We start from the raw sequence: 8,500 nt of genomic DNA, 5'->3' as shown, positions 1-8,500 counted from the left end.
CCACCACCCATAGGGGTCAGATACAAAGGCTTGAATGAAGAGCTCAAATGTGTGAAAAAGTAAGACAAAGACTTAGTTATAGGACTAAGGTTTGTGCTGCAAGGGCAGTATTCTGAAAAATATCACTGGTGGGAATAATGAAGCTTTGCTTGAAATTGGGAGATCCTACTAATTATGCAAATTCCTGGACATCATTTCCCAAAGTCACTGAATGGGCAGGTCTGTAGAGGAGTTGGGATTCTTCACTACTTTTTAAAAGATTTATTTATATGTGTATTTGTGCATTCATGCATGCATGCACATGTATATGCTTGCACATATGTACTTAGGGTACCCTCTGTCACTCCTTGTGTATTCTTTCAAGACAAGGTCTCTTCCTGAATCTGAGGATCACATTTTCTCAGCTAGGATGGAGGCCAGCAAGCCAATAACTCACAGCTATCTTCCTGTCTCCATTCTCCTTAAAGCTAGGGTTATAGGCATGCACAGGAAACCCAGCTTGTTAGGTGGGTTCTGGGATCTGAACCACAGTCTTTGTGATCAACTTCTGAGCCATTTCTTCAAGAAACTCAGGATTGCCTCAATCTCATAATGTAGCCTAGGGTGATGTTGAACTTCTGATTCTCTTGCCTGTGCCTCCTGCATGGTAAGTTTCTGGTGTGGGCTACCATGCCTAGTTTATCTGGTACTGGGGTCAAACCTGGAGCTTCCTGCATACTAGCCATGTAGTCTACCAACTGAGCTCCATTTCTCACCCCATAACTGTAATTTTTAAAAATAAATTCTGATTCTGTATCAGAGCAAAGATGTGTTATTTAACTTTATAAATTTTGTTCAGTGAGGTCTTACAGTGACAAACCCATCTGTGTACGGAGGAGGTATATGTCAAAGGAAAGAATGGGATTTTACAACTTGATTGGTCACATCACTCAAAACCTGGCTGCTTCCTTTTCCTCTCCACTGAACTCTGGCATGCAGTGGTGACGGGACTGAATTGCCAGGCTGGCAGGAAGAAAATGTGTGGGGTGAGAGTCACAAGCTCTGTGGCAGGTGTTGGAGGCCTGGCTCTGCCACTGGCTAGCTGTGCAAGCTCTAGTTACTCTTCTGTGCAGAAGAGCGTAACTTACAGATGGAAATGGAGTCATATGCTCTTCCATTTGCAGGACTGTGTTCTTTATCAGTTAGATAGAGGCAATACCTCATAGGGGAGATGAGAGAGAAGCCCTTAGCAGAATGCCTGATATACAGCTGGTCCCTACTAAATGGACTTCTAGTGTCTGTCCCTCCTCTGCTGTGTGGTTCAACTGCATAGCAAGCTGAAAAGGGTAGTCTGTATTCACAGTAAAATTTAAGGCCCACATTGGCAGTGGAGGGTGGTACTGCAAGATAGGAGCCACTTCAGGGGGAGTGAGTACATAACCTGTTTCTATGCAAAATGAGAACTGTGTTAGAAACAGACCCAGCACTGTGGTCATCTGAACAATGTACATTGTTCAGGACACAGTCATGTGGAAAGGATTGTGAACTGTGAAGAACTCTGTCCTTTTTTGGACATTGAACATGAGAAGCATCTATAAATTCTCAAGAGAAGGAACACTAGCATGATGCCATCAGACTCTGCTTTGCAGCCTACCTCAAAATCTGTATCATCTGGCAAGCATGAAAGGTCCAGTCCTGCTGTTCCAAAGCTTTAGGAGCTCCATGACACAGGGTAACTATAAGATAACCGGGAGGAGTTCCTGCTGAGGAGCCAATATTCATAGTATCACAGAAGCCAAAGATCTTGAACAAGACCAAGGAGTCATTGCAATGAACCTTTGCAAGTGAAGATGTGTGGACAGAGGGATATACTGTGGGACAGACTGTAACATAGTACAGCATCCGTGATGAGATGTTTTCTATGCTTTGTTTTTGTTGCTGTCGGTTATTGTGTGTGTGTGTGTGTGTGTGTGTGTGTGTGTGTGTGTGTGTGTGTGTGTGTTTATGTATGTGTGTGTTTTATTTTGGGGGAGAGATTGCAAGGTTGAAGGTGGATATGAGGGGATGGGGAGATGAGCGAGACTGGAGTGTGTGATGTGAAACTCAAAGAATCAATAAAAAGTTAAAAAAAAAAAAAAGAAATAGCAGGTTGAGACTCCTTACCCTCCATTACTAGGAGTCATAATTAGGACCACCTTCATAGATTTCAGGAAGTTTCCACTGAGCTAGGTTTCTACATCACATACCCCAAATGCCCTCCAATTATAGCCATTGCTTCCTCAACTCTCTTGCCTGGTCTCATATACCTGCTCCACCTGACTCCCACCCACCCCTCATCTCTGCCTTCCCTCTGCCCACCCATAAAATGTATTCTATTTCACTTTCCCCAGGAAATCCATGTTTTCCCTCCAGGACAACTTCTCTTTACCTTCTCTCTGGGCCTAAGATTGTAGGTTCATTATCATTTATTTAATGGGCAATATCTACATATAAGTGGATAATATATTTATTTTTATGTGTCTGGGTTACCTCACTCAGGATGATTTTTTCCTAGTTCCATTCATTTACCTATGAATTTCAGGTCACCTTTTAAAAAAATAGCTGAGAATTATTCCATTGAGTAAATGTACCACAGTTTGTTTATGAATTCTTCTGTTTCGGAAAACCTAGGTTGTTTATTTAAGTTTCTGGCTGTTATATATCAGGCTGCTATGAACATAGTTGAGCAAGTGTCCTTGTGGTAGAATGGTACATCCTTTGGGTATATGTCCAGCAGTAGTGTAGCTGGGTCTTGAGGTAGACTGCTTTCCAATTTCCTCCTGAGGAACCTCCATATTGACTTCCATAGTGTCTGTACAAGTTTGCACTCCCACCAGCAATGGAGGAGTGTTCCCCTTGCTCCACATCCTCAACAGCATGAACAATCACTTGAGGTTTTGTTTTTTTCCTGAGGCAGGGTTTCTCTGTGTACACTTGCCTGTCCCGTACTCACTTTGTAGACCAGGCTGGCCTTGAACTCACAGAGATCTACCTGCCTCTGCCTCCCGAGTGCTGGGATTACAGACATGTGCTACCATGCCTGGCTGTCCCTGGAGTTTTTTATTTTAGCCTTTCTGAGAGGTATAAGATGGAATCTCACAGTTTTTTTCTCAGCCATTTGAGATTCCTCTGCTGAGAATTCTCTGTTTAGATTTGTACTCCATTTTTAATTGGATTATTTGATTTGTTGATATCTAGTTTCCTGGATTCTTTATATATTTTGGAAGTTAGACCTCTGTCAGATGTGGAGTTGGTGAAAATCTTTTCCATTCTGTAGGCTGCTGTTTTATTTTATTAATGGTGCCTTTGCCTTTCAGAAACTTTTCAGTTTCATAAAGGCGTTTTTAATAATTATTGATCTTAATGCCTGCACTATTGGTGTTCTATTCAGGAATTGTTCCTGTGCTAATGCATTCAAAGCTATTCCCTACTTTCTTTTCCATCAGGTTCAGTGTATCTGGTTTTATGTTGAGCTCTTTGATCCACTCAGACTTTTTCTATTTGCATTTTTCTACATGCTGACATCTAGTTTGACCAACAATGATTTGTTGAAGATAATTCTGACTTCTTTGTCAAAAATCAAGCATTCATAGGCGCGTGGATTCATTTCTGGGTGACTCATGTTGATTCATGGGATCAACATGTCTATTTCTATGCTAATACCATGAAGACACATGGACCAGAGTGCTAAGAGAAGCATGCTCTGTAGCTAGCTGTATCCATTCTTGCACATCCACTCAAACTTTGAGACTCTTTGTCCATCTTTAAAATGTGAGATTAAGCTGTGGGTGATTTTCAGGTTCCATTCCAACTCTCTAGTTGTTAATATGTTTTTAATGCAATCTTTGTAGTTACCATGCCCTGTTTCTGGGGTGATACTCTTTCAAATTTTCCTTATGGCTGCCTTTCCCATATAATTAAGGTCAAATTTCATTTATGGATTATTTATTTACTAAATATCTATTATATACCACTTCTGTAACATTTTGGGAATTTGGGGAACAAAAAACCCTTTCTTTTCATATAGCTAATATCGTAGGGAATAGAGATAGATAAATTATAATGATACACAGTATATCAGGTGTTATGAGAACCAAGAATAAAATTAAGCCAAAAAATGGGTATTAGGAAATATTTGAGCTTTTTGTTTTAAAGGGGCTACTCAGGGAAGGATTTCATTTAGAAAACATTTGAGTGAGGATCTGATGGAATTGAGGAGAATTGTATAAGTGCTAGGTCCTGATGAGGGAGAGAGTTAGGCATGTGTGAACACTTTAAACAGACATTTGCTCATCTATATCTATCAATGATCAGAATTCATTGCTGTTCAAAGATGAGAACCTAGATAAGGTTCTTTGGTTTGAATAAAAATTTGCTTTTACTTGCCAAGAGCTGCAAATGTACAAATGGATTTTTAACTACAGTCTGTTTTCCTGATTTATTTGGAAAATTTCATAAGAGATTTGGTAATAACATCATCATGAGCATTTTAGTAAAGAACTAATCAGCCAGCAATACAAGTGCAGACATTTTCATTAGAAGCACAAATTATTATCTAAGACAGATTTTAAAAAATGATGAATGACCAAAATTGTAAAGTCTCTGAACATTCACTCCTTGCCACTCTATTGCTAATTCTTTGAACCCTTTTACTAACAGAGGCTTCAAAGCCTAATATTTGAGCCTGATAGCCTCCATAGTCAATGCCACTTTCCATTTTATAATGTTGAAGACAGCTAAGGAAAAGAGAGCTATAATTAAATCATTGACTTTTCCCATTTCTTTTGCCTTTGATGATACCATAGAAGCTTTAAATTAATTCGAGTTATCAATCTTATATCCCAACACCTCTTTGTAACACTACAGATCAGTTTTTCAAATAAATGCTACCCTAAAGGAATATCTTTTGTGCAACAAAATGAAAAAGAGACTTTTGTGAAAATGGAAACAATCAATTTTGATTCTGTGTGCTAATAGAGGGGAACAGCAGTTCAAAAATTTAAAAAATTATATAAGGCTTTGGATTTTGTCACCATATATGAGGCTGTAATCTGCATATGTCTGCTGTGCTGGGAAATTTGCTGTCTCCAAACAGCAAATGAAGCCCTGGTGGTAGATTCCACACTCAGCAATTGTCTAGGTTCTAACTCAACTATTGTTCTTTCTACAGACCCCTCTCTCATGCTGAGGATGGATGGGATATTGCTGTCCAGGTTGCTGCAAAGCATCTGTCATAGCTGAGCTGCCTGTATCTATTTCCTTTCCTCAATACAGTTTTATGTCATTATGAGTGGCAGGAATATGATGTTATTGTTTATTAATTTGTCGTGATTGTTTTATTAATGATCACTATTCTTACTGGAAGGGGATGGAATCTCAATGTAGTGTTAATTTGCACTTTCTCGATGTCTAGTGATATTGAAAATGTTCTCTAGCTTTTTGGCCATTTTAACTCATTTTTAAAGAACCATGTCTATTTTATTAGGCATTTATTGATTTACTTATTGAAGTCTTATAGTTTAATGTTTGAGTTCTTTGTATAGTCTAGATACTAATCCTTTGCCAGATGTATAGTTAGAAAAGATTTTTCTCCTGTTCTAAATGCTTTTACTTCACTCCATTGCTCCCTTCACTGTTAGCCAGAAATAAGAACAAATATAATTAACAGGAAATTGCATGCAACTAGAGATTATTGTATTAAGTGAATTGAGTCAGACTAAAAAAGACACGTTTTGCATATTTTCTCTCATTTGTGGACCTGAGACATTTGTAGTTACATAAAATTCATATGGAAATGAAACTGTCTAGAAGACTGAAGGAATTAATAGGAATAGGGAGAATAAAGAGGGTAGGAAGCTATGGGGGCAAAACATGGTAAAATATATGATATAGTTCAATAAATATGCCCCTCTGAAACCCAGTACTATATACAATGAATACGTGCAAACAAAACAAAGCAAACACACAAAAGCAACAAGGAAGAAAACAAAACAACAACAAAAGAGTATCAGGAAAATACATAATAGAGTTTTATTCTGCCATAAAGAATACTAAACTTCATAGCAGAGAAATGGATGGAGTTGGAGATAATAGTGATAAGTGAAGTACGTCAGCTTGACAAAATAAATACGTATGTTTATTTTCATCTATGTATGCTAAGGGGGAATAAAAAGAAGTGTATGAAATTAGAAGGAGAAACCATCAGGAAAGTAGAAGGGGAAAGAAAAGAGGTAAAGGAAAGAGATAAGACAAATAACACAGATAAATATGATCAAAGTACATCATATGCATATATGGAAATTCGATTTAATATCTTTGTATAATTAATATACACTATTAAAAATTTCACATAAAGTAAAAAAAAAGACAGGCCAGAGAATTGGATTGGGTTAAATATTCTTTTCTAACTTTGTGCAACGAAGATATGGTTAAAATACTGATAAAGGATCCAAGTGAAAAGAGCAGGTAATGAAGAACAAGAACTGCGGTAGAGGTCTCTGAGGTTGATTAAGCATTAACTTGGGATCATGTTGTATGGCTCAGTCATCCATATCTGTGCCTGGGAAATTATATACCTAAAAAATGAAGACTATATAGTAAAAGCTAATGTAAATTTGAGAAGTCACAGAGAAATGGACTTTTCAGAGTTGGGAAGGATTTTCATCTGGTTCAATTATCTAAAGACAAAGGAAATTTTATTCATGTCCAAGCCCATAAATTTCCCCGTATTTGGGACTGAAAAATATACCTATTAATGTACTTGCCAGCTTGGAGGTTTAGTACAGTGGGCTGGAAAATAATGGAAAGTGAAACATGGTCCCATGCTTATGCTTCAGATAAGCTGGTATCCTCAAACCTGCTTAGTTTTAAAGCCATAGTCTTCAATTCTAATACAGACGTGTACAGTCAATGCAAGAGGCTCATTTATACCAAAGGGCTTTGGTATTAAATGAGAATATGGTGTCAAATAGTTGTAAGCCCATCTTTGGCAAAAGTCTTACGTTATAAAATTGGAATAAGATGAGTGAAATCTCAGGAGCCTGCAGTCTGTTCTGAGAGAACAAACCGGAACTATTGTGGAATCTTCAGTTTGTTAGTTTAAATGTGTAGTTCAAGCTAAGTTAGTTGGTGTGACTGACCATTTATATCTCTATAGTCACAGCACTATGAATTCATCAAAAAGATGTGAGAATTGTAAAGACTGCCAAATTGGCGCAAGCGTGATTTGCTGTCCAGACTATTTCCCTCCCTTCTTATTTTTTTAAAGAGCTGTTAGGTCAGTATGACTGGCTAATGTAAACTACCCTGATAAATTTATCCTGAGCCATAGAGCTAATGAAATACTTTCCAGGAAGGCAGAAGGTTATAATGTATGAATCAAGACTTTTCAATTCCACTGGGCTGGGACAAATTGACCTTATTTTACAAATGCGTTTTATAGACCTCTCTGAAGAGCCAAGTCACAGAAAGGCAGCCAGGTCCCAGTAGCTGTTCATTTCTCCCACAGTGCTTCTCCCTCATCGTTATAGTAGTTTTAAACTGAATTGTCCAGCTGGTCAGTGTGATTCACCGCATCTTTTCTTTATTGCTGCGAATGAGTCTGTGATGTTCTTTTCAGAGATTCCATGCTTTGTCCTGCCGTAGATATATGGTACATTTGGAATTCTTCAAAAGGCTGTGTTTTTACAGAAATAATTTCTAAGTGTTTGATGGGATAACTGGGTGGATATCGATTGGTAATTTTTCATGGTGAGGAATTATTTTAATTTGGGAGTTCATCTACAGTTGAATCTTTATCTAACTCATTTTTCTCTAACCCTGGGTTCATTTTAACAATTCCTGCACATTCCAGCTCAGTGAAGAGATTAGTACGCTGAGCTCCCGAGGTAAGTGTTTCTAGTGGACAATTTAAAACTTCACCAGTAATCAAAGCTGCCTTACCAGTAAAGCAACTTCGAATTTCATGTTATAAGGAAGTTGTTCATGGGTCCCACATTCTTGTGATATGTGGTTATAGACAGAATCAACAATGCGAGAGATAATTTCTTTACTTTCTCTGCTAAGACATTTTTGTCCATCACAGAATTTGTTAGGTGAGATATGATTCTGTTTAACTTGGTCTGATAATTTTTCACTTAGTAATTTAACTAGTTTAGCCAAAATATGGTCACTGTCTCCTGTAAAATTATGGCATCTAACAAAATATATTTTTCTAGTTAAAAACCCTTTCCTTTTAAATCTTTACCAAACTTCCCACATTTTCCATAATTTTGACAGCTTCTAAAACTAATTTCAAATGGTGACTCTTTCTTCCCAGGAATTAGATATTTCCTTCACTGTTAAAAATCCAGTAATGTCACATAGAAAACATCATTTTTACCCATTCTGTCTCTAACATTGCAGTATATGAATCACAATGCTTTAAAACTGTTATAATCAGAGGCAACTACTTTTTCATTAGCTGCCTTGTTTGCTAATGATA

This window comes from Acomys minous (assembly GCF_964271855.1).
Source record: "Acomys minous genome assembly, chromosome: 7".
NCBI classification, from domain to species: Eukaryota; Metazoa; Chordata; class Mammalia; order Rodentia; family Muridae; genus Acomys; species Acomys minous.
The sequence above is the reverse complement of the archived record's forward strand: the minus strand, read 5'-3'. Positions refer to the sequence as shown.